The sequence below is a fragment of the Dendrobates tinctorius genome, unplaced genomic scaffold (assembly GCF_039654945.1).
Source record: "Dendrobates tinctorius isolate UK_male_01 unplaced genomic scaffold, ASM3965494v1 ptg000021l, whole genome shotgun sequence".
NCBI classification, from domain to species: Eukaryota; Metazoa; Chordata; class Amphibia; order Anura; family Dendrobatidae; genus Dendrobates; species Dendrobates tinctorius.
In genome coordinates this window covers 6227137-6254039 of record NW_027361689.1, presented here as the reverse complement: position 1 = coordinate 6254039, position 26903 = coordinate 6227137, and positions in this window count along the sequence as shown.

Here is a 26903-nt window from a genome sequence, read left to right as displayed (position 1 = left end):
CGCTTCAGATAGATTCAATTGAGATCTGATTCTATTCAAAAAAAATTTGGCCCAAATTAAAAGTGTCCCGATTGCCCTGAAAAATTGTTTATAAAGCTGAGTGGTTTCTCGAGAACATAAAGCATAATAAAGCTGCTGTAGTGGAAGAGGCATTAGAATCAGGCTAGGGCTTACCATAGGTGTTTATTTTTTATTTTAATCCCTTCCCAACCATTATTAGAATCCAACAAAAATTATGGCAGCCATTTTGTTGGATTTGATCAAATCCCAAAATCCCAAAGATTTCAGGTTAGCCAGAGGTCTAAACTTTTCAAAAAAAATTTATATGGCAGATACCAGGGCTAACATTGTAACAGGACACTGTTATTAGATTGAGAGACACAGTGACTGTCACTTTTTTCGTTGGGGCCACTTTGGCATTGTTATGGGGCACTGAGACTAGAACTTTTATGAGACAAAGGGACTAGCATTGTATAGGACACTAGGACTGGCACTGTTATGGGGCAATATGTCTGGCATTGTTATGAGGCACTGTAAGTGGCCCTAATATGGGACACTGTGATTGGCATTTTTCTTGTGCACTGTGACAGGTATTGAAATGGGGCACTGTGAACGACAGTTATAGGGCACTGTGACTGGCACTGTTATGGGGCAGTAGGACTGGCATTGTGGTGAGGCACTATGAATGGTACTGTTATGGGGCACTGAGGTTGGCATTGTTATGGGAAACTGTGTCTGGCATTTTTATTATGCACTGTGAATGGTAATAAAATGGGGCACTGTGAATGAAAGTGTTAAAGGACACTGAAACAGCACTGTTTTGGAGCACTAGGACTGGCATTGTTATGAGGCATTGTAAATAAGCACCTTCACTTTGTGTCACTCCCACCTTATTGTAGATTGTAAGCTCTTAAGAGCAGGGTCGTCACTGCTCACATTTGCCCTCACTGTTTTTGCTCCACTAATCTTCACTCTCCTTTGCTATCCCCAAAACCCCTGTACCCTCAAGCCAAATAACTATCTCCCCCTCTCTCTTACCCCTCTACCTCGCTTCATCTGCAGACATACTCCTTAACCTCAGACCTCTACTACTAAAATATAATAAAAGTCGATCACTCTCCTTCACCCACCTGCTTTCCCTTTCTCTGCTTCGTCTCACTGCTGGTGACATATCCCCCAATCCTGGCCCCCCTGCCTCATACACTTCACTAATCCTCACCACTATCTTTCTCACACTAAGAGAAACTACCACAATCCCTCACACTTAAAACTTGTGCCACTCACCCCCCACCCTCCTGCTCCTTCTCTTTGAAGCACTTTGGAATGCCCGCTCCGTCTGCAACAAGCTCCACATGATTCATGACCACTTTACCTCCTGCAACATTTCCTTCCTGGCCCTCACTGAGACCCGGCTGACAACCCCTGACATGGCCTCCCCTGCCGCACTGAGTTACGGCGGCCTCCACTTTACCCACACTCCTCGCCCTAGCAACAGACATGTTGGAGGTGTGGGTTTTCTTCTTTCCAAAAACTGCTCCTCTAACCCTACCCACCCACCCCCCACCCTCCCTCATCCTCCCTTCTTTCGAGGATCACTCTGTCCGTATCTACTCTCCCTCTAATCTCCAAATGGCTGTCATATATCGACCACCCGGCTAAGCTACTGCCTTCATCGACCAATTCTCCACTTGGCTCCTCCACTTTCTCTCTGCTGACAACCCCACCATCATCATGGGGGACTTCAACATCCCCATTGACACCCACCAGCCAGCAGCCTCCTGCCACTTACCTCATCCTTTGGACTTACCCAGTGGACCTCCACAGCCACCTACACAGACGGACATACATCAGACCTCATCTTCACCCGCCTCTTTTCCCTACCTAATCTCAAAGCCTCTCCCTTCCCCATCTGACCACCATCTACTCACCTTCTCATCCTTGTCCTTCTCACCTGCCCACCATGTCCAGCCACTAGCACATCCTCCCAGAAACCTCGCACACCTAGACACTCACAGACTCTCAGACTCTCTTCTATCTCCGTCCTCCAAATCTTCACTCCATGATATTGACACCGCTACCGCTTTCTTCAATGCCAACCTCACATCATCCATAGACTCAGTCGCCCCTCTCACGCATGGCAAAGTGTGGCAAATCAATAGGCAACCCTGGCACAACAACCTCACCAAAAAACTTCGACAGGCATCCAGGGTCGCAGAGCGGCGTTGGAAGAAAACACACCTGCCAGATGACTTCACTGCTCTCAAACAAGCTACACTTGCCTTCAAATCAGCCCTCACCTCTGCCAAACAGACCTATTTCACAAACCTTGTAACTTCATTATCCCACAACCCAAAGCAACTGTTCAGCACATTTAACTCTCTCCTCCACGCACCACTGCTACCTCCAACTCCCCTCATCTCTGCCGAAGACTTTGCCACCTACATCAAAAACAAGATTGACCAAACAAGGCAAACCTTTACTGTTCCACCACCCCAACCACTCCACATTAGTGTTGAGTGATACCGTCCGATATTGAGAAATATTGGGTTGGATTGGATCGGCTGATATCCAAAAAGTATCGAGTATCGCCGATTCCGATCCCGGAAGTCCCATTCAAGTCAATGGGACCAAAATATCGGAATTAAAAAAAACCCTTACTTTCCTTGTAGGTTAATTCTACATGAAGAAAAACAACTAAGAATAATGTAGAATGTATTGGAGGAGGTGGAGGAGACATTAAAGGCATAGAGGTTTAGCCCAATCAAATGGAATAGCAGGAATTAATTTTTTTTTTAGACGTTCGGAGTTACAAAGATATTGACTATGTTAACCTCTTTTACAGTGGGGAAAAAAAGTATTTAGTCAGTCAGCAATAGTGCAAGTTCCACCACTTAAAAAGATGAGAGGCGTCTGTAATTTACATCATAGGTAGACCTCAACTATGGGAGACAAACTGAGAAAAAAAAATCCAGAAAATCACATTGTCTGTTTTTTTTTCATTTTATTTGCATATTATGGTGGAAAATAAGTATTTGGTCAGAAACAAGCAATCAAGATTTCTGGCTCTCACAGACCTGTAACTTCTTCTTTAAGAGTCTCCTCTTTCCTCCACTCATTACCTGTAGTAATGGCACCTGTTTAAACTTGTTATCAGTCTAAAAAGACACCTGTGCACACCCTCAAACAGTCTGACTCCAAACTCCACTATGGTGAAGACCAAAGAGCTGTCAAAGGACACCAGAAACAAAATTGTATCCCTGCACCAGGCTGGGAAGACTGAATCTGCAATAGCCAACCAGCCTGGAGTGAAGAAATCAACTGTGGGAGCAATAATTAGAAAATGGAAGACATACAAGACCACTGATAATCTCCCTCGATCTGGTGCTCCACGCAAAATCCCACCCCGTGGGGTCAGAATGATCACAAGAACGGTGAACAAAAATCCCAGAACCACGCGGGGGGACCTAGTGAATGAACTGCAGAGAGCTGGGACCAATGTAACAAGGCCTACCATAAGTAACACACTACGCCACCATGGACTCAGATCCTGCAGTGCCAGACGTGTCCCAATGCTTAAGCCTGTACATGTCCGGGCCCGTCTGAAGTTTGCTAGAGAGCATTTGGATGATCCAGAGGAGTTTTGGGAGAATGTCCTATGGTCTGATGAAACCAAACTGGAACTGTTTGGTAGAAACACAACTTGTCGTGTTTGGAGGAAAAAGAATACTGAGTTGCATCCATCAAACACCATACCTACTGTAAAGCATTGTGGTGGAAACATCATGCTTTGGGGCTGTTTCACTGCAAAGGGGCCAGGACGACTGATCCGGGTACATGAAAGAATGAATGGGGCCATGTATCGTGAGATTTTGAGTGCAAACCTCCTTCCATCAGCAAGGGCATTGAAGATGAAACGTGGCTGGGTCTTTCAACATGACAATGATCCAAAGCACACCGCCAGGGCAACGAAGGAGTGGCTTCGTAAGAAGCATTTCAAGGTCCTGGAGTGGCCTAGCCAGTCTCCAGATCTCAACCCTATAGAAAACCTTTGGAGGGAGTTGAAAGTCCGTGTTGCCAAGCGAAAAGCCAAAAACATCACTGCTCTAGAGGAGATCTGCATGGAGGAATGGGCCAACATACCAACAACAGTGTGTGGCAACCTTGTGAAGACTTACAGAAAACGTTTGACCTCTGTCATTGCCAACAAAGGATATATCACAAAGTATTGAGATGAAATTTTGTTTCTGACCAAATACTTATTTTCCACCATAATAGGCAAATAAAATGAAAAAAAAACAGACAATGTGATTTTCTGGATTTTTTTTCTCAGTTTGTCTCCCATAGTTGAGGTCTACCTATGATGTAAATTACAGACGCCTCTCATCTTTTTAAGTGGTGGAACTTGCACTATTGCTGACTGACTAAATACTTTTTTTCCCCACTGTATATTTTGTCAGATATGTTGTTTCACTACTTCCATGCTCTTCACCTTCTTTTTTACTTCTCCCACACTTTCTCCTTCATGATCCTCAGCACCAGCAGCATCTTTTTCATCAACTTCTTCTTCACCTTATTCATCTTCTTCTTCTTCACCTTCTTCCTATTATTCTTTTTTTACATTCTTCATATTCTTCTTATTCAACTATTATTCTTCTTATTCTACGTCTTCATCTTCTACCTATTCTTCTTCTTCATCATATTCTTATTTGTGACAGGCATTACTGTGGTTGTTATCTATAAAAGTTTGAAGATTGCACCTTCCGTTCTGCCTGTCACAAAAGATTTACAACAGGATTTGTCCGCGTTCAGTTTGGCCTGCAGCAGCAGGCATTTTCCAGGGGCACCACGAGGAGGAACGGACTCTCCCCCATACACTGCTTAGTCTTCTACTGCTTATAATTTAGATAATATCATTTGCTCTGATTTTTAGTCTTATGCTTAATGTTCTTCTGCTTTTGGTTTTTCTGCTTCTTGGTCTTCTGTCTCTTGGTGTTCTGCATCTTGGTGGTTGTCTTCATGTTCTTTGTCCTCTTGGTCATCTTCTTCAGGGTCATCTTTTCGATCTTCTTCAGTGTGGTTTTCAGGGTCGTCTTCAGGGTCATCGTCAGGGAGATCAAGAGTGAGATCCAAAAACCATTTCCACAAGCTCAAACTTGGAAAAGTAGCAGAAGGTACAAGAAGGCTGAGGAACTGCTGAGAACCAGCTGACAGAACTGGAACCTGGATGGTTAGCAGAAGGAACAAGAGCAAATGGAACTAGTGAGGACATCTGACGGTGCTGGAACCCGGAGGGGCAGCAGAAGGAGCAAGAGCCAATGGCACAACCGTGGACCAGCTGACGGTGCTGGAACCTGGTTACTAAGCAGGAGGTACCTGTGCTAGAAAGCACTACCAAGGAACAGCAGACGTTGCTGTAACTCGGATACCGAGAAGGAGGCACCTAGGCCAAAGGCACTGCCGAGAACCAGCTGACGGTGCTGGAACCCGAATGGGTAGCAGAAGGTACCCATGAAAAACAAAGTTGCAAGGCCGCGAGCCGGCCGCAGTTACCGAAACCCACAGTCCTACAGGATGTGCTTGTCCTATTGGCACTACGGAACCAGCCTTTATTACCAGAACCCGCAGCCCACAAAGGAAGCACCTAAACAGCAGGCACCATAGACTCGGCTAACCCAACCGCAACACAACAGGAGAACGTATTGGTGGCAAAGTGACATTGACACTACCCGGAAAAAGCAGGCATGCTGGAACCAGGCTGGGCAGGAGGGAGTACCCGTGCCAAAGACATTTCGGAGCAGCAACTGGCGATGTCTGCTGATCCCCTGATGTGTGTCTGGCAATGTCTTCTGCTCTGTCCACATTCCCACTCGGATGTAGCGTCAATGTGGAGGCAGCAGGAGACTTTGACGTCCACACAGCAGGGGAGCAGCTGACATTACTAAACCCCTCTAACACAGGAGCTAGTGTTTTTCTCTGTGCGGACATCACTTCCAAGCGACAACTGGCTGTGTTGAAGCCCAGGATCAATCATGCAGCAGACTGGGGCCTAATTGCAGCAAGTTTTATATAGGTTGTAGACTACTACTGATTGTAACCGTGCTCCACCAGTTTCTGCTCAGAAGTGGCGTCTGCACAATCCACACTTGTTACTGGGGCTCAGTCACGTCAGTTGATCCCCTGATGTGTGCCCAGCAATGTCTTCTGCTCTGTCCACATTCCTGCAGGAGACATTGCCGGACACACATCAGGGGATCAACTGACGTGACTGAGACCCAGTAACACAGGAACAAGTGTGGATTGTGCAGACGCCACTTCTGAGCAGCAACTGGTGGGGTTGGAGGCCAGGGGAAATACTAGAGACAGTGGAGCCAGAGGCCTAAGTGGAGCGCGGTTAAAAATCAGTAGTAGTTTGAATGTGGAGGCAGCAGGAGACTTTGCCATCCACACAGCAGGGGAGCAGCTGACGTTACTGAACCTCACTAACACAGGAGCTGGTGTTTTTCTCTGTGTGGACAGCACTTCCAAGCGACAACTGGCTGTGTTGAAGCCCAGGATCAATCATGCGGCAGGCTGAGGCATAATTGCAGCAAGTAGAAAATCGGATGTAGTGTCAATGTGGAGGCAGCAGGAGATTTTGCCGTCCACACAGCAGGGGAGCAGCTGACGTTACTGAACCCCACTAACACAGGAGCTAGTGTTTTTCTCTGTGCGGAGAGCACTTCCAAGCAACAACTGGCTGTATTGAAGCCCAGGATCAATCATGCGGCAGGCTGAGGCCTAATTGCAGCAAGTAGAAAATCGAATGTAGTGTCAATGTGGAGGCAGCAGGAGACTTTGTCGTCCACACAGGAGGGGCGCAGCTGACATTACTGAACCCCACTAACACAGGAGCTGGTGTTTTTCTCTGTGCGGACAGCACTTCCAAGCAACAACTGGCTGTGTTGAAGCCCAGGATCAATCATGCGGCAGGCTGAGGCCTAATTGCAGCAAGTAGAAAATCGGATGTAGTGTCAATGTGGAGGAGGCAGGAGACTTTGCCGTCCACGCAGCAGGGGCGCAGCTGACGTTACTGAACCCCACTAACACAGGAGCTGGTGTTTTTCTCTGTGCGGACAGCACTTCCAAGTGACAAATGGCTGTGTTGAAGCCCAGGATCAATCATGCAGCAGGCTGGTGCCTAATTGCAGCAAGTGTTGTGAGTTCATTTTCCCCTTCACTACTGAGGCCCGAGGAACTCCCTCTTCTGGTAAAGAAAGGTAGTGAGCCTGATTATCAAACACCTGAGTCTGATGATGATGACTGGCTGAGTGGAGTTACTGACTGGATATAAGGCTGCCGACGCCCTTCTGCCCTGCGGGTGATTTCTCTGTGGGATCCTTGGAGACCAGTCTGAATTCCTGCTCTTCTAAAGCTAAGTTTTCTGCTCGGCTTTTTGCATTTGTGCTTTGACTTTGTTTTGCTTTGTTTTTCTGGATTTCTGCCATTCCCTGCTGGGGTGTGCTGAATTCCTTTAGCTCTGTCTTCTGAAAATACCTGAGTGCTGATTTAGTTTTTGAAGCCTAGCTGCTTCAGGGTCTTTTTCATATCAGCGTTTTGGCTTATGTCTTTGATAGGGTTTTGGCAGATTGCAGACAGCAACCTTCCTTTCCTGTTCTGTTTAGTTAGCTTGGGCCCCATCGTTTGCTCAGCCTATCTTTCTATCTGTGTGAGTGTTTTTTCATCTTGCTTCACAGTCATTATATGTTGGGGGCTACCTTTTACTTTGGGGTCTGCTCTGGGGCAGTTTAGATTTCCTTTTCTGTCTTTAGGCTATTTATCTCTCTGGCTGTGATTGAGGGGTCTAGGGCATCGTAGGAACCCCCCACAGCTACTGCTAGTTGTGTTGATAGGTTCAGGGGTCTGCAATCTGATAGTTGCCAACTTCTCTGGTTTTCTGGGCGTAGCTTCTATTTTTGTGTCTGCCTCCTACGGTGACTCAGTCATAACAAGCAAGTTTTATATAGGTTGTAGACTACTACTGATTGTAACCGTGCTCCACTTAGGCCTCTGGCTCCACTGTCTCTAGTATTTCCCCTGGCCTACAACCCCGCCAGTTGCTGCTCAGAAGTGGCGTCTGCACAGTCCACACTTGTTCCTGTGTTACTGGGGCTAAGTCACGTCAGTTGGAGGCCAGGGGAAATACTAGAGACAGTGGAGCCAGAGGCCTAAGTGGAGCACGGTTTAAAATCAGTTGTAGTTTGAATGTGGAGGCAGCAGGAGACTTTGCCGTCCACACAGCAGGGGAGCAGCTGGCATTACTGAACCCCACTAACACAGGAGCTAGTGTCTTTCTCTGTGCAGACGGCACTTCTCAGCAACAACTTGCTGTGTTGAAGCCCAGGGACTACAGTTCAGGTGGTAGAAACATGAACACAACAGGAGACCTGGATACTGTTGCCAACCAATTATTTATTCTGGAAGAGGACTGGCAAATTCTGGCGAGATCCAGGCCTTGTTCATTTTCAGAAAAGTAAGCTGGTCAACGTTATCGGAGGATAGTCGCGTGCGACGGTCTGTTAGTACATCACCTGCGACACTAAAGACGCATTCCGATAATACACTGGCAGCAGGGCAAGCCAGCACCTCCAATGCATACTGGCTAAGCTCTGGCCATGTACCCAGCTTAGAGACCCAAAGCTTGAAGGGGGAAGAGCCATCTGGGAGTACACTGACAGGGCAAGACATGTAGTCTGTCACCATCTGACGGAAACATTGCCTCCTGCTGACTGGAGTCGTCTATGATGGTGTAGACATTTGAGGCGGGCACACAAAACTTTGCCACATTTGGGTTATACTGGTCTTGCCTTGTGCTGAGGCGCTGCCTCTGCTCCCTCTTTGTGCAGAGCTTCCTCCACTGCTTCGACGCACAGAGCTGCTTTGTAAAGCACTAGCAGCACTGCTCTCGGGTGGAATGGAGAACATGATGGACTGCACCAGTGTCTCTTGGTACTCCCGCATTTTACGCTCCCGGTTCAACGGTGTTATGAGGCTTTGTAAGTTGTCCTGGTAGCGAGGATCTAGGAGGGTGTACACCCAACAATCAGCCGTGTTGAGAATGTGGGCGATGCGGCGGTCGTTTCTCAGGCACTGCAGCATGAAATCAACCATGTGCAGCAGACTCCCAACTGCCCAAAAAGCGCTGTCCCCTGCTTGAGGCGTCATCTCTGCCTGCTCTGCATCACCTCACCCTCGCTGTCCATACTGACTAGAGGATTGTGTACCTTCCTCCTCTGGAGAAATGTCTTCCTCCTCCATTGACTCCTCCTCATCCTCCTCACAAAGTGTCCCCTGCCTAGGCCTTTGTGAGGAACCACGTAGTGCAGACTGTCCAGAAGCAGATGGCATTTGTGACTCCTCATCCTCCACCTCTTCCAAAATCTCCTCCCTTAGTGCTTGCAGTGTTTTTTGAAGCAGGGAGATAAAGGGGACAGTCATGCTGACTAGTGCATCATCTGCACTCGCCATCCGCGTGGAATCATCGAAGGCATGCAAAACGAGGCAGATGTCCTTCATAGAGGCCCACTCAGTGGTGCTGAAGTGTGACCGGTGCACAGCGCGACTTGTTTGCGCCTGATGCAGCTGGTACTCCATTACTGCTGCCTGCTGCTCACACAACCGCTCCAACATATGTAACGTTGAATTCCACCTGGTGGGTAGGTCATATATGATGCGATGTTCCGGAATGCGTAATCGGCGCTGCAGAGCTGCAGTGCGTGATCTTGCCATGCTGGAACGCCGCAAGTGAGCACACTCTATGCGGACCTTGTGCAGCAGTGCATCAAGATCCGGATAGTCCCTCAGAAAGCTCTGCACGACCAAGTTGAGCACATGTGCCAGACATGGGATGTGAGTGAGGTTGTCTAGGCCCAGAGTTGCCACCAGATTTCGGCCATTGTCACACACTACCAAGCCTGGCTGGAGATTCACTGGCACAAACCACACGTCGCTCTCCTGCTTGATGGCATTCCAGAGCTCCTGCGCTGTGTGGCTTCGATTCCCCAAAGAAATTAATTTCAGTATGGCCTGTTGACGTTTGGTCACGGCTGTGCTCATATCGGTCGTTACAGGCTCCTGCAGCGCTGATTCTGGGGAACTGGAGTATGAGGAGGAGTCAATGTGAACAGACTGGATTCCTGCAATCCTTGGAGTTGGCAGAACACGTACAGCGCCACTCTCCAGATCTGTACCCGGCTCCACAACATTGACCCAATGGGCAGTGAGGGAAAGGTATCGTCCCTGTCCATGGTTACTGGTCCACGCATCGGTGGTCAGGTGGACCTTGCTACTGTCGGCGTTTAGTAGCGCATGTTTAATTTTTCCTTCCACATGCATTTGCAGGGCAGGGATGGCTTGCCTGCTGAAATAAAAGCGGCTGGGCACGGTGTATTGTGGGACTGCCAATGCCATGAAGTTCCGGAAGGTGTCAGTCTCCGCCAGCCTGAATGAGAGCATTTCAAGGGCCAGTAATTTGGCAATGCCAGTGGGTCGCCCTCGCTCGCCCAGGGCAGCGGGGTACTCGGTACCGGGCCGGTGTCGAGGCGGGAAAGTGTCACAGCAGCGGTGACCTGGTCCGTGGCCCTGGGCGCCCAATATAAATGGCGGTGATGTTAAAGGTGTTAAAGTTTATATGAATAGTTTGTGACGCCACCCGTGGTGTTTGGCAAGTAAGGTGCTAAGCCAACACTGCATGCAGAGCCCCTGGGACTGATGGTGTGGTGCAGCAGAGATGGTATAGCTCCCCACAGGTGGAGCTGTAGTCCCAGGGCAGTGTAGGTGCAATGGATGAGGAGAGGCGTAGAATGGTATGGAGGCTGGTACCCAGGTGTAGTGGTGCTGGAATAACTGGAGGACACCAGAGTATGCGGTTCCAAAGCTTTACTCACTGTTTGCAGTTCACACAACTGCCTGCCTCCGTACTGTGTTCTCCAGGTCAGGGCTCCAGCCAACCTCCAGGCAGGATAGGATTCTCCCTTCCACACTCCACCAATATGTACCTTACTGAACGACTCCTCCAATGCGCCTTTAGGTGCGAAGCACTCCAGTACTTAGTTACCCTGGAATGCCTCTCTCTAGGTGTTCCTAGTCTTTACTTGTATGACAGACAGCTGTAGCCTGCTTCGGGGACTCCACTCTGCATCCCGACTCTCTATTCAGTTGCTGTTGTGTCCCAAGGCTATGATGGGAGCAAGGCGTTAGAGGCTCAATACTCCTCCGGTGTCTGTTTCCGGACATAAAGTTCCAATCAACCTCGGGGACCGGACCCCTGCCTTTGCGCTCTCTGGACAGGAAGGGTTCTCTCTCTTTCTCAACCTGCTTCCCACCGTCCTTCTATTCTCCTTCATTCCGTTCTGTTCTATCTCTCTCTTATGGAATCTGTAGTCTTCAGTCTAAGTCTCTTTCTCCTTCTCTTCCTTCCCTGAGGAGCTCGTTCCACTAAGACCAGTCCTCAGCCTCTCCTGACTGACTGCCTTCCTCCGCCTTGAGCTCCTCTCAGGCTGACCTGCTGTCAGCCTGCTCTCTCTCTGGGACTCACCCCAGACTGACCTTCTGTCAGACTGACCTGAAATCCAACACCTTCCCTCTCTTTTATATCTAACTCCACCAGCCTCCCCAGCACCTCTCATGTTACGAAGCCAGGGACCACAAAAGGCACCCTATGACCTTTCCAGCATAAAACATGGATGGGTCCCTGCTGAACTATCCTGTGTGGGGGGTGCAGGTGTTGGAATGCGGAAAGGGAGTTCCCAGCCTACCTGGATGGTGGGGCACTACACCTTAGGAGAAGGTGCAGTACCTCTGTGGCGACTGAAGCCTCAGGGGCACCACACCAGCATTCAGAGCTTGTGCTAGGGGATGGTTTGCCGAGTTTGGCCACCTTTTCTCCCATGCCTGTGCTACCAATGGCTGTAGAGTGGCCTGGGAGTGTGAGGATGAATGGGAACGTGGTGCTGTGGGTGGAATGTCACTGGTTCTCTGGACAACAGTGCCAGAGGTTCTTCCATGGCGATCCTGTGAGGAAGCCGAACCAGCTGTGTGTGAGCTGGAGGAAGAAACTACAACACGAGCTGAAGATGTGGTAGGTGGTCCTGTATGTTAAAAAAAGAAAAGAAGCCAGCGCTGCTTAAGGTTAGAACGCATAACATAAAGTGCATATGCACATAATATCTAACTGTATTCAAAATGAGATATTTGGCAAAAAAATTGATCAATTCAATTGAGCCACCCCGCCGCGCCAAGGCAATCTCATGTGGGGGGTCCTACTCTACGTTTTTAATAAACACTGTGCCATTAGGGCCTCCTAGATACATTAAAAGCAAGACCACTTTAAGTGCAATCCGTGCCCGAGCATTTCTGGATCGCTCCCATGAAGCCAGAAAAAGTAAGTGCAGATGAAGGCCAACCAGGTCTGAATGCAGAAATATCAGGTTTAGCCTCCACAAATTGCCCAACCAGCAAACATAGATGAAGGGCAATGCAGGTTCAGACACAGGTGCACACAATTAAATAAAGCTTGGGGCAGGGCGGGGCTGCTGTGTGTGTGCACAGCAGCCTAGATCCATCACAGTGAACACAGAAAAAATGGCGAACATAACCCAGCGCGCACGGCAAAAGTGGTGGTCAGCCACAAACCAACATACAAAAAAAGAAAAGAAGCCAGCGCTGCTTAAGGTTAGAATGCATAACATAAAGTGCATATGCTTCAGGTACGGATTGCATTTGATATGGTCTTGCTTTTAAAATATCTAGGAGGCCGTAATGGCACAGTGAATAATAAAAATGTAGAGTAGGACCCCCCACATGAGATTGCCTTGGCGCGGCGGGGTGGCTCAATTTATTGATCAATATTTTGCCAAATGTCTCATTTTGAATACAGTTAGATGTTAATATGTGCATATGCACCTCATGTTATGCGTTCTAACCCCTAGCAGCGCTGGTTTCTCTCTTTTTTTGTTGTATATTGGTTTGTGGTTGACCACCACTGTTGCCGTGCGCGCTGGGTTACGTTCGCCATTTTTGCTGTGTTCATTTTGATGGATCTAGGCTGCTGTGCACACACACAGCAGCCCCGCCCTGCCCCAGGCTTTATTTAATTTGTGCATCCGTGTCTAGGCCTGCATCGCCCTTCATCTGTGTTTGCTGGTCAGGCAATTTGTGGAGGTCAAACCTGAGATGTCTATGTTTAGACCTGGTTGGCCTTTATCTGCACTTGCTTCATCTGGCTGCATGGGAGTGATGCAGATATGCTTCAGGTACGGATTGCATTTGATATGGTCTTGCTTTTAAAATATCTAGGAGGCCGTAATGGCACAATGAATAATAAAAATGTAGAGTAGGACCCCCCACATGAGATTGCCTTGGCGCGGCGGGGTGGCTCAATTTATTGATCAATATTTTGCCAAATGTCTCATTTTGAATACAGTTAGATGTTAATATGTGCATATGCACCTCATGTTATGCATTCTAACCCCTAGCAGCGCTTGCTTCTCTCTATTTTTGGTGCTGTAGGTTGGCCTACGTCTTCAGTGTGTCTTTGTCACTCCACCACGCACATGCTTCCACATATTTGTGGTATTGAGGTTGCTGACATTTTTCCCTCTTTTGACTTTCTGATGACACAGCTTGCATTTGACAAAGCAAATGTCATCTGCAACTGTGTCAAAAAAGGATCACGCACTGCAAGTCTTGGGTACGCCCGTTTTGGCTTTTGGAAGAGGAATGCTCCTAACGGGTGCCAAAGTGGAGGCTACAACAACCAAGTCTGCCCCCTCCCTCTTATTTTGGCCGTTCGGGGAATCTCTTCCTCAGAGCTGCTCCCACCACCTTCCTGTTCCTCACGCCATGATGGGTCAAGGACCTCATCATCTACACTCCCCTCTTCAAACACTTGCTTCTCCTGGGTAGTCTCGCCAGCACCGCACGCACCAGAAAGTGGCACCTGAGTCTCGTCATCATCTGATGCGTACTGAGGTGTGCTGACCATAGGCACTGGCCCACCCGCCTCTTCAGACGCTGAGCGGCCTACAACCAGACGTGGCTGCAGGACACACTACACAGCGTGAGCTGCACTCACACAGACCTTGCAGACAGCTGTGAACACTGCTGCAAGGCAAAAGAAAGCTACAGAGGTTGATTATGTAGCCTGGGTAAAGCACAATATGACTGTGAAAATCGCTATCTCTAACGGTCCCTCACAGTCTTGAACAGCAGCCTGTCCCTAACTGAATTCACAGCAGAGTGAACCCTAAATGGCGGCGGCGGCTTTTATAGTGCATCATGACATCATTTCAGCAGCCAATCACAGCTATGCCATTAGTTAACATGCCTACATGCCTAACAGGATGTGCCCACACTTCTGAGGATTGTCATTGGCTGAATCAAATCAAACTGGCTCCTAGCATTATGGGAACTTCCGATTCCGGTATTCGATATGCTAAAAGTATCGGAACTCAGTATCGGAATTCCGATACCGTGAATATCGGCCGATACTTGCGGTATCAGAATGCTCAACACTACTCCACATACCAGACTTCTGCCCTTCCCTAATAACCTCCCTCTCCAACATCACTGAAGGAGAACTTACTCATCTCCTTTTCAAATCACACCTCACCACCTGTGCACTTGACCCATCCATTCCCATCTGCTCCCCAACCTCACTAACATGCTTATCCCAGCCCTAACCCATCTCTTCAACCTATCGCTATCTTCTGGTACCTTCCCCTCTGCCTTCAAACATGCCACCATCACACCCATCCTCAAAAAATCAAACCCTGACCCAACTATTATGCCCAGCTATCGCCCCATATCACTGCTCCCGTTTGCTTCCAAACTACTTGAAAAGCATGTCCATGCACAACTTTTCTCCCACCTCTCATCTAACTCCCTCCTTGACATCCTCCAATCTGGCTTCTGCCCCCACCACTCCACTGAAACTGCCCTAACCAAAATTTCTAATGACTTACTCACAGCCAAAGCTAACAGACAGTCCTCCATCCTCCTCCTTCTCTACCTGTCCTCAGCCTTCGACACAGTCGACCACTGCCTACAGCTACAGATTCTTTTTTCCCTTGACATCAAAGTCCTTGCCCTGTCCTGGATTTCCTCATACCTTTCTGACTGCACATTCAGCGTTTCCCAGTCCCACACTAACTCCTCATACCACCCTCTCTCTGTTGGAGTCCCACAAGGCTCTGTCCTGGGGCCCCTACTTTTTCCATCTATACCCTTGGCCTAGGACAACTCATAATGTCCCATAGCTTCCAGTACCCCCTGTATGCGGATGACACTCAGAGCTACCTCTCTGGCCCAGATGTCACCTCTCTGCTGTCCAAAATCCCAGAGTGTCTATCAGCCATATCCTCTTTCTTCACCTCTTGCTTCCTAAAGCTCAATGGAGACAAAACTAAACTCATTATCTTTCCTCTATCTCACATATCTTCCCTACCCAATCTATCTATTATGGTAAATGACATCACGCTCTCTCCCGCACCTGAAATCTGCCTCAGAGTAACTCTTGACTCTGCCCTGTCCTTCTAACCACACGTTCAAACTCTTACCACCTCCTGTCGCCTCCAGCTCAAAAATATTTCCAGAATCTGTCCCTTCCTCAGCCCTCAATCCACTAAAACTCTTGTACATGCCCTCATCATCTCCCGCCTTGACTACTGCAACACTCTCCTCTGTGGCCTCCCTGCTAACTCTCTTGCACCACTCCAGTCTGTCCTCAACTCTTTTGCCCGACTAATCTACCTCTCTCCTCGCTACTCCCCTGTCTCTCCCATCTGCAAATCCCTCCACTGGCTCCCAATTCCCCAACGAATCCAGTTCAAACTACTAACACTGACCTTCAAAGCCATCCATAACCTGTCCCCTCCCTATATCTCTGAACTAATCTCCCAATACTGTATCTTCCCTCGTGTAATCTTCGATCCTCTCAAGACCTCCTTCCCTCCTCCACACTTATTCATTCCACACCCAACCGCCTCAAAGATTTCTCCCGAATATCCTCCATCCTCTGGAATTCCATGCTTCAACACGTCCGATTATCCACCACCCTCAGATCCTTCAAACGAAACCTGAAAAACCATCTTTTCAGGAAAGCCTACAGCCTGCAATAACCATTCTGGTGCCTCACCACCGCCCAAGCTGCCACCTCATCACCACCAGACCTGCTGCACCCCCCCACCTTCTGTCTCTTCCCCACTATCCGGTAGATTGTAAGTCCGCAAGTACAGGGTCCTCTCCCCACTGCACCAGTCTGTTATTGTAAATTTGTTTACTGTTAATGATATCTATAACTTTGTATGTAACCCCCCTTCTCATGTACAGCACCATGGAATTAATGGTGCTATATAAATAAATAACAATAACATACCAAGAGGTCCAAGCACAGAGAGTGAACACTAAGACAAGCTGGGTGGTAGGAAAGGGAAGTCACAGGAACAGAGTAAATGGGCAGAGGACAAAACACGGAATCAAGGGGGACAGCTGCTCTAGCCTGGGAGCATGAACTGTCACTGACATTGGTCTGCAGGCCACAGCAGATTGAATTAGCCACACAGTACCCAAAATGAGGCAGAGAAGGTTAACCCCCGCATGACCCGACTGGGGAGAGAATAACAAGAAACAAACCCTGGCCTGGATCATGACAGACTGACCTTGTTTTGAAGCACTGTGACTGGCACTGCTATGGGACACTGAGGCTGGCATTGATATGGGAAACTGTGATTGGCATTTTTATTGTGCACTGTGACTGGCATTGAAATGGAGCACAGTAAATGACATTGTTATAGGATAGTGAGACTGGCACTTTTCTGGGGCACTAGGACTGGCACTGTTATGGGGCATTGAGACTGGCATTGCTATGGGAAACTGTGACTGACATTTTTATTGTGCACTGTGCCAGTTAGTGAAATGGAGCACTGTGAATAACACTGTTATATGAAACTGAGACTGGCACTGCTATGGGGCACTAGGACTGGCATTGTTATGAGGTACTGTGACTGGAACTGTTATGGGACACTGAGACTGGCAAAGACATTGGCATTGTTATAAAAAACTGAGACTGGCCTTGTTATTGTGCATTGTGACCGGTATTGTGATGGGGCACAATGAATGAAACTGTAAGCTGCGCAAATCTTTCAAAGGTAATTTCTCAGAAGTATTTATAATTATCTCTTATAAATCTCCTAGATTTTCAAAGTAAAATTAACGTAAGAGTCAAACCATCAAGGTCACCAGCTTTTTGCCTGGCAAGTCTGTGGAAAAATTTAAAAAAATCCTCTTGTTATGCATTTTATATATTGTAGATGTTACACAAGGTACAGGAATAGCTTGTGAAGATTTTGTGCATTCCATCTAAGAATCTGTCTTTGCAGATTTTCTCAGCTCTTTTCTACTTCAGTGATCTGCACTTTTTTCCAGTAATCCATCTGCTCTTGGCACAGAACCTTCTCCACCCCTCTTTATATTTTCTTTTTTTCAATGTAACCCAAGCTGTGTCATCCGGTCAACATGTCACTGCAAGCAACCAGAGCCGCAAAAGTCAAAAGGGTCAGGGAAAGTCTCTCAGGAAGAAGACTCCTGCTGCTCTCCAGTGACTCTATATTGTCTCCTCAGTGAGAGTTACCAGTAACGTTACTGTAATAACCTGGGATAAACTTAACCACATGTAAAGATCTGATAAGAATAGCATATTTTTTTTACATGCTACATTTCAAGATGTTAAAACAGGGATACATGAGTGTCTTTTAAGAGGGGAGTGGGAACTAAATCACTGCAAGACACCTTGGATGGTTTCCCATGTCCCATGAGAGCAAAAAGATGAGCAATGAAATTTGACTGCCCAATCTTTCTTCAGTCCAACATTGTTTGGTGGGGAGGAGTCTCAAGATCAGTGAATCGCGTTGAGGTTAATGGAATTTTGATTTCCCAAAATCTGAATATTACTGATTCCATTAGAAATAATCCAGCCTAAATGAAAAAAAAAAAAAAACAGCAAAAAATAATACTCATCCAGCCCTCACCTGCCTTCTTTAGTTCCATCAGCGGTGCGATTTTCACTGGGCCTTGTTTGGGGTCTTGCGGCTGGGTGCATCTTTGGCATCTCATTCTCTCATAATGTAATAAGGTGTGTTCTGCAACATTATAACTACAAAGTCTAGTTAGCACAGCAGATATCAAAAATGTCTTGGTTCAGAAGACCCCAAAGATGTTGGGTGCTGGAAGACACCGACGATGGCCCTGTGAAGACTGCACCAATGACGGACCAAAGAATATTACTGCATTGGAGTGGGGCTGCACAGAGTGAGTATTTCTTTCCTTTTTTTTGAACAATTCTTTTATTGTACTTATAGAAGAGTGAATTTGTTCGGATTCGGTTCCGAATACGATCAGCATCAAGTATTGTTTTTGCAATATTCGATGAACATAGCCGAACGTCATTAGAGTGAATGGGAGTAGACATTACCAAATATGTTCGGAACCGATCATTAAACATACATTCGGCACAAATAGTGTTAGAATATGGAACAAATATATCAAAATCAGATTCGCGCCCAAAAACCAAACAAATTCCCTCATCTCTATTTGTAATCTGTGGTTCAAACACATCAGAGGCATGTTAATGTAGATAGGATTTGCACTTCATAAATGCAATGCAAATTGAATATCCTGGCCAAATTTGAGCGAACTGCTGATTTCTAATTTTGAAAGATTTGCTCAATGCCCCGTGCATTTTAAATAGTTGGCTAGTCCTACTAATACCAATGGGTTTGGAAAGTTTACTCAAATATGTACAGTAGGGAAAAAATTGTGTAAGTTCTCCCACTTAAAAAGATGAGAGAGCCCTGTAATTGACATCATAGTTAGACCACAACTATGAGAGTCAAAATGAGAAAACAAATCCAGAAAATCACCTTGTCTGATTTGGCAAGATTTATTTTGCAAATTATGGTAGAAAATAAGTATTTGGTCATTAACAAAAGTTCATCTCAATATTTTGTTATATATCCTTTGTTGGCAATGACAGAGATCAAACATTTTATGTAAGTCTTCACAAGGTTGGCACACACTGTTGGTGGTATATTGGCCCATTCCTCCATGCAGATCTCCCCTAGAGCAGTGATGTTTTGGGTCTGTCGCTGGGCAACACGGACTATCAAATCCCTCCAAAGTTTTTCTATGGGTTTGAGATCTGGAGACTGGCTAGGCCAATCCAGGACCTTCATATGCTTCTTACGAAGCTACTCCTTCATTGCCCTAGCAGTGTGCTTGGGAGCATTATCATGCTGAAAGACTCATCCACGTTTCATCTTCAATGCCCTTGCTAATGGAAGGAGGTTTTCACTCAAAATCTTATGATATATGGCGCCATTCTTTCATATACATGGATCAGTCATCCTGGTCCCTTTGCAACCGCAAAGTATGATGCTGCCACCCCTCATGCTTCACAGTAGGTATGATGTTCTTTGGATGCAACTCAGCATTCTGTCTCCTCCAAACACGGCGAGTTTTGTTTCTATCAAACAGTTCTACTTTGGTTTCATCAGACCATATGACATTCTCCCAATACTCTTCAGGATAATCCAAATGCTCTCTAGCAAGCTTAAGATGGGCCCGGACATGTACTCGCTTAAGCAGGGGAACACATCTGGCACTGCAGGATCTAAGTTCCTGGTGGCATTGTGTGTTACTGATTGTAGCCTTTTTTACGGTGGTCCCAGCTCTATGCAGGTCATTCACTAGGTCCCCCGTGTGGTCTTTGCATTTTTGATCACCCTTCTTGTGATCATTTTGACCCCACGGGTTGAAATCTTGCATGGAGCCACAGATCGAGGGAGATTATCAGTGGTCTTGTATGTCTCCCATTTTCTTATTATTGCTCTCACAATTGATTTCATCACACCAAGCTGCTTGCCTATTGTAAATTCAGTCTTCCCAGTCTTGTGCCGGGCTACAAGTTTGTTTCTGGTGTCCTTCGACAGCTCTTTCGTCTTCATCATAGTGGAGCTTGAAGTGTGACTGAGGTTGTGGACAGGTGTCTTTTATACTGATAACAAGCTCAAACAGGTGCCATTACTACAGGTCATTACCTGAGTGGAGGACAGAGGAGCCTCTTAAAGAAGTTACAGGTCTGTGAGAGCCAGAAATCTTGCATCCTCTTAGATGACCAAAGACTTATTTTACACCATAATTTGCAAAATAAATATTGCCAAATCAGACAAGGTGATTTTCTGGATTTGGTTTCACATTTTGACTCTCATAGTTGTGGTGTATCCATGATGTCAATTACAGGCCTCTCTCATCTTTTTAAGTGGGAGAACATGCACAATTGGTGGCTGAATAAATACTTTTTTTCCCCACTGTATGAGCACTTTAAAGGGGTTGTGGCAGAGCTCGAACAGCCCCTTCTCAATCCATATGTTCACCCTTTTAAAATAACCACACAGGCTGTGCTCAACAGCTGTAGATTTTCATGTGAGAGAATCGGGCCGCTTATGCTAAAAACAGTCTGATCAAACTCTTCAAGGGTTTGAGCTCAGTGTTAGCTTAGTGTGATCTGATTATTTTACATATGAAAACTGGAGCATACTGGGAGGACAAAAAGATGGAGAAATTAATTTCTCCATCTTCACTATTCTATGAGTTTGTGGAAATAGGACTACATTCAAATGTCATCCAAGTGCAGGCTAATGATCTCCATGCACCAATAGACATGCGTAAGTGTATACTACCGTTCAAAAGTTTAGGGTCACTTAGAAAATTCCTTATTTTTGAAAGAAAAGCACATTTTTTTCCAATGAAGCTAACATTAAATGATTCAGAAATAGACTCTATACATTGATAATGTGGTAAATGACTATTCTAACTGCAAACATCTGGTTTGAAATGCAATATCTTCATAGGTGTATAGAGGCCCACTTCCAACAACCATCACTCCAGTATTCTTATGGTACTTTGTGTTTGCTAACTGTGTAAGAAGGCTAATGGATGGCTAGAATACCCTTGAAATCCCTTGTGCAAGTATGTTAGCATAGCTGAAAACAGTTTGGTTGATTAGAGAAGCTATAAACCTGACCTTCCTTTGAGCTAGTTCAGAATCTGGAGCATTACATTTGTTGGTTCCATTAAACTCTCAAAATGGCCAGAAAAAAAGAACTTTCATGTGAAACTCGACAGCCTATTCTTGTTCTTAGAAATGAAGGCTATTCCATGCGAGAAATTGCCAAGAAACTGAAGATTTCCTATAACGGTGTGTACTACTCCCTTCATAGGAGAGCACAAACTGGCTCTAATCAGAGTAGAAAGAGAAGTGGGAGGCCCCGCTGCACAACTGAGCAACAAGACAATTACATTAGAGTCTGTAGTTTGAGAAATCAACTCCTCACAGGACCTCAATGGGCAGCTTCATTAAATAGTACATGCAAAATGCCAGTGAGAACATCTACAGTGAAGAGGCAACTCCGGGATGCTGGCCTTCAGGGCAGAGTGGCAAAGAAAAAGCCATATATGAGATTGGCTAATAAAAGGAAAATATTAATATGGGCAAAAGAACACAGACATTGGACAGAGGAAGATTGGAAAAAAGTAGTGTTATGGACAGACGAATCCAAGTTTGAGGTGTTTGGATCACACAGAAGAACACTTATGAGAGGCAGAACAACTGAAAAGATGCTGGAAGAGTGCCTGATGCCATCTGTCAAGCATGGTGGAGATTGTGAGACTGGGGACCTCCGGAGTGAACCCTCATGACCGCGACGACGAACCTCCCTTGGGCAAGCTGACCAGGTGGACCACCCCCTATACAGGGAGGGTTAGGGGCAGACCCAAGGGAGACTATCGCCACGGAAGCTGATACCTGGGAACAGCCGGGAGAGTATGCAGGCAGGGAAGTGCAGGTGACCAGATGGAAGATGGCGACGGCCACAGGGACGGCTGCAGAGACTGCGGGAACGGCGGTGGACGGCAAGACGTGACTGGCAATGGCGGGCGGCAGGAACCGGTACAGGACAAAACACAGGAGCAGGAAGACGGAGGCAGGAATAGACTGGATCTAGGAGGGAACACAGGAAAGTCACAAACAGGGAGAACAGCGGAGGCCATGGAGTGGTACACAGCACAGAGACAAAGAGGAACGCAGGAGCACGTGGACCCGATACCACAAATGATAGTCAGGCAGCGAGCATAGGGTGGGGCTGCCTGATATAGGGCACGCTGGTGTACTTCCGGGTCAGAGTGCAGCTGTACCATGGGGCCAGGAGATAGGACGCCAGGTCTAGGGGTACGCCTGTGTGAAGGAGCAGGGGCCGGCCGCAGGAAGGATTGGCAGATGCCAGCTGAGGGGGCGGAGCGAGAGGACCAGACGCGCCGGAGAGCCCCAAGCGGTGTGGAGGCACGGGAGGCGGCGGGGACCGAAGGCTCCACAAGTGGTGGAGCCGCGGCATTGGCAGATGGAGCGGCAGTGACAGGAGCCCGGGCAGAGGTAGCAGGGACAGCGGCGGTCAGGACAGCGGCCGCAGATGCCGCAGAGCGGACCAGAGCCAGGGAGGTGAGCGTGCCAGGCGCCGGGGAGGAGGTGAACGTGACAGTACCCACCTCCTTATGCCCCCTCTTCTTAAGACCGGAAAAGAATCTGGCCAAGATACGAGGAGCCTGAATGTTTTCCCTGGGCTCCCAAGATCTCTCCTCAGGACCGAAACCCTTCCAATCAATTAAGAAGAGAGCCTTACCTCTGGATTTTTTCATTGCGAGAATGTCTTTGACTTCAAAGACATCCTGTGCAGATACAGGCGGAGGAGAATGGCCGGTGGAAGGTTGAAAGCGGTTAAGTACAAAAGGCTTTAAGAGAGAGACATGGAAGGAATTTGGAATCCTAAGCAAAGCGGGAAGTTTCAGCTTGTAGGCCACATCGTTGATACGAGCCGAGACCTCAAACGGACCTATATACCAAGGACCCAGTTTTTACGAGGGTTGCTTCAGGTGGACGAACTTAGAAGACAGCCATACTTTATCTCCGAGCTGGTACCGTGGAGAATCTAGGCGTCTCTTATCGGCATGTCTCTTGATCCGGCCTTGGGCCTGATCAAGCGCGATTTTGGTCTCCTGCCAGACCCTGGAGAACTCCTCGGTCAGAAGATCGGCCGCCGGCACACCCGAGACAGGAGGTACCAGCAAAGGAACACATGGATCTTGCCAGTAGTCAATAAAGAAGGGTGGCTTGGAGGAGGACTCACTGTAATGGTTGTTGTAGGTGAATTCGGCCCATGGGAGCAGGTTGGACCAGTCGTTCTGGTGGGCATTGGAAAAATGCCGGAGATAGGTCACGAGAATTTGATTTATTCGTTCTGCCTGGCCATTAGTCTGAGGATGGTAGGAAGAGGAGAAGTCCAACGTTACCTCCATCATACGGCATAAGGCCCTCCAAAACCATGAGGTGAACTGCACCCCTCTGTCGGAAACGATATGCTTGGGGAAGCCGTGAATCCGGAAGACATTGGTGACGAAAATCCTTGCCAATTCAGATGCGTAGGGTAACCCTGGCAGCGGAATAAAATGGGCCATTTTGGAAAATCGATCCACCACGACCAAGATTACGGTGTGACCAGAAGATCGTGGCAGATCAGTAATAAAGTCCATTGCGACATGCTGCCATGGGACAGAAGGAATCGGAAGCAGGTGTAAGAGACCAGACGGTAGATGCTGAGGAACTTTTTTCTGGCACACGACGGGCAGGAGGCGATAAAACTTTGGACATCCTGAAGAAGAGATGGCCACCAATAGAAACAAGAGATGAGAAGGAGTGTCTTCTTGAGACCCACGTGGCCGGCCAGCTTGGAGGCATGACCCCATTGTAACACTCGCTTCCTCTCGCTCTCTTGCACAAAGGTCTTACCGGGCGGCAATGAAGTCAGGTTAATGGGTGCAACCATGATGACTTTACCGGGATCTACGATGTGTGATGGCTCTTCCTCAATATCGGAGACCAGAAAAGACCGTCTGCTTTCAGATTCTTGTCACCGGGATGGAAATGAAGCTCAAAATCGAACCGGGCAAAGAACAGCGACCATCTGGCTTGTCGGGGGTTAAGTCTTTGTGCTGACTGGATGTATGCCAGATTCTTGTGGTCGGTGTAGATTTTAAACGGATGAACAGCTCCTTCCTGAAGATACCGCCACTCCTCCAAAGCCAACTTGATGGCAAGTAGCTCTCTGTCACCAATAGTGTAGTTTCTCTCGGCGGTGGAAAACATCTTAGAGAAAAAACTGCAGGTGAGTAGCTGACCGGAGGAAGATCTCTGGGAAAGAACTGCCCTGGCTCCAATGGCTGAGCATCCACCTCAAGGATGAAAGGCTTGTTAATTTCAGGACGATGGAGTACGGGAGCAGTAGCGAAAGCTTGTCACAATGTCAGAAAGGCACCTTCGGCCTCCGGGAACCAGAGGTGAGGGTTGGCTCCTTTACAGGTCAAGGCGGAGATAGGAGCGGTCAGAGTAGAAAAGTGTGGGATAAATTGCCGGTAATAATTAGCAAACCCAAGGAATCGTTGGATCGCCTTGACTCCCTGGGGACGGGGCCATTTGAGCACGGCGGACACTTTTCCACGGTCCATGCGTAGACCCGAGTCGGAAATGATGTAACCCAAGAATGGCAGGGACGATTGCTCGAAGGCGCACTTCTCGAGTTTGGCATAAAGGCGCTGCTCTCTTAAGCGTAGTAAAACTTGGCAGACATCTTTTCTGTGGGTAGCCAGGTCCGCGGAGAACACAAGGATATCGTCCAAATACACCACCACACAGGAGTAGAGAAGGTCTCGAAAGACGTCGTTGACGAACTCCTGGAATACCGCGGGAGCATTGCACAGGCCAAAGGGCATGACTAAATATTCATAGTGGCCTTCTCGGGTATTGAAGGCGGTCTTCCATTCATCTCCTGGGCGAATGAGGATCATATTATGCGCCCGCGAAGATCTAGTTTAGTGAAGACTCGTGCTCCCCGTAGACGGTCGAATAGCTCCGTAAGGAGAGACAGCGGATATTTGTTTTTGATGGTGATATCGTTGAGACCCCGGTAATCAATGCAGCGACGAAGGGAACCATCCTTCTTCTTGACGAAAAAGAACCCTGAAGACAATTTGTGAATAAAACCTCTGGCCAGGTTCTCTTGGATGTATTCGGTCATGGCCAGGGTCTCAGAGGGAGATAGAGAATAGATCCGACAATGGAGTGGTGTAGAACCTGGGATCAGGTCGATCGGGCAATCATAGGGCCGATGCGGGGGCAGAACCTCCGCCTCCTTCTTGTTGAAGACATCAGAGAAGGCCCAATAGGCTGAAGGTAATCCTGTAGAGACTGGAGTAGAAGGCATAACGTTCTTCGGTTGAACGGCAGGCAGACATCCGGCTTGACACGACTGTCCCCAATGCAGGATGTCCCCAGAGCGCCAATCCAAGACAGGCTCATGAGTTCTCAACTAGGGCAGACCCAAGAGGATGGTATGAGATAAGGAAGGCAGGACATAAAAGACTATCCTCTCCCGGTGTAAGGCTCCAATCTGCAGTTCCACTTCTTCAGTGACCTGAGTGACGGACATCCGCAGGGGTCGACCGTCGACTGAAGCAATCTGCCGAGGAGTCTCCAGGGATCGGACAGGGATCCTGAGTCTTTTAACCGCCTTGAACTGAATAAAATTGCCGGCAGCACCTGAATCAATGTAGGCCCACTCAGAGGAACGTTTGGAGCCTATGTGCAAAAGAACGGAGAGAATCAGGGGTAGAGAGGAATCATAATTACCTAGGGAGGCCTCTCTTACCTGACCTAGGCAGAGGCGTTTCCCGGGCGTATAGGACAGGAGCGGAGGAAGTGGAAAACACTCCCACAATAAAAGCAGAGCCCCAGATCAATCCTCTCTCTCCGACGCTCCTCCACCAGCTTGAGACGATTCACTTGCATGGGTTCCGGTGCAGAAGCTGCCGAGGACATCACTGAGCGGGGGCGAGGTGGACTACGAGCGGCTGGCAGGATGCGAGACGTCCTCTCTCTAGCAGCCTCTCGGGATCGCTCCAGAAAGCGGAGGTCGATACGGGTAGCCAAGGAGATCAAATCCTCCAAGGAGACTGGAGTATCTCGTCCCGCCAACTCATCGTTAACTCGACCAGAGAGCCCCCGCCAAAAAGCTCCCACCAAGGCCTCGTTATTCCACCCCAATTCAGAGGATAGGGTGCGAAAGCGTATGGCGTTCTGGCCTACCGAGAGCGTGCCCTGTTGGAGATTAAACAGCACCTCGGTAATGGAGACCAAACGTCCCGGTTCATCAAACACCTTCCGAAAGGTGTCCAAAAACTGGAGAGTTGGGAGACAATGGGGTCATCTCGCTCCCAGAGATGATTTACCCAAGCTAGAGCCTCCCCCTCCAAGTGGGACACAACAAAGGCCACCTTGGCCCGATCCGTAGGGTACTGCAGGAGGGACAGTTCGAAGTGGAGCAGGCATTGGTTTAGGAACCCTTTGCATAATTTGGGATCACCATTATACCATGGAGGTTTCGCTAAACGGGGTGAGGGGTGGGGGGTTGCCGCCTGGGCCGGAGCAGAGGCCACGGACTGGAGAGCCAGGAGACGGTTATCCACCGAGGCCATATAATTTAAAATATGGGCCTGAGTGTCGAGCTGCTGAGCGAGCTCCTGCTGGAGACCCGACATTTCGGAAGCGCTGGTGGGATCAGAGGACTGAACGGAGGACAGACGAGACTCCATAGATTTGAGGAATGACATTATCCTCGTTTGGTTCTCTCGCAGGAACAGGAGTTCCTTTTGGGTCGGGGTCGGGGTACCAGCGGGGTCCATGGCCTGACTATACTGTGAGACTGGGG